This window comes from Leptodactylus fuscus, chromosome 8 (genome assembly GCF_031893055.1).
Source record: "Leptodactylus fuscus isolate aLepFus1 chromosome 8, aLepFus1.hap2, whole genome shotgun sequence".
NCBI classification, from domain to species: Eukaryota; Metazoa; Chordata; class Amphibia; order Anura; family Leptodactylidae; genus Leptodactylus; species Leptodactylus fuscus.
The window spans coordinates 52,834,781-52,835,851 of NC_134272.1; positions in this window are offsets into that span (position 1 = coordinate 52,834,781).

The window sequence follows — 1,071 nt, forward strand, 5'->3', positions numbered from 1 at the left end:
TGTGTGTGTGTATGTATATATATATTGTGATATATTGTGTGTGTGTGTGTATATATGTGTGTGTGTGTGTGTATATATATATATATATATATATATATATATATATATAGATATATATATATATATATATATATAGATATATATATATAAATATAATATTTATGCATTTAGTGAAAATTATTATTTTTTTATATATTTGTATCCATTCCTATTTTCCTCAAATAACCGCTATTTATAAATATTGCTTGCTATGTAATAATTAGATTTTGTCCTAATTAATATACCATGTATCATTTGGAAATGTTCTAATATAAAGTAAAAAATAACATAACTTTCCATCCATTTGATTTCAATGGGTTCTGCTAGCTTTTTTTTCCACTAGCAGAATTCTCCGGTAACTGAAAATTCCGCTAGTGGAAAAACAAAAGCTAGCAGAACCCATTGAAATCAATGGGAGGCTTTTTTTTTCAGCGTGGAAAATTCCACACCAAATTCCTCACAATTTTCCTCCGTATGAATGGACACACAGAATGAGGGCCCTCAGTGCTCCAGACTGCTCATTTACATATTGTAAAAAAAACTGAAAATCTCTGCAACACGGACACAAATTCTCATGAGAAAAAGTGTTAGTTGAGCCTGACCTGTATAACTGTGTTCCTGGTTTAATAGGATTCATGCCAGTGACCAGCTCCTTTTAACATAAATTTGTAATTCATGGTTGTATCCATTGGCCTCTACTAAGACAAAGATTGCTAACACTAAGGCAAGGTTCACATTTGCGCTTGAGCAGTCCACTTGATGGACCCACCGAACGGAAAACTAATCCGCATAAAAAAAACAGGTTACCTTAGGAAACCCACTTACCCCATAGATCATAATGGGATCTGCATGGATTCCGTTCGGTTTCCGCCTAAAAAGGGCGAAAAATGAAGAGAAGGGAACGGAATCCCCATACGAGTGCAAGCGCAGATGTGACCTGATCCTAAGATGATTAGAGAAAATAATTACATCATTGTTCCAAAAATTTTAATTACTTACATTTGTAATGTGTTTTTGTAACCTTTGTCTAAA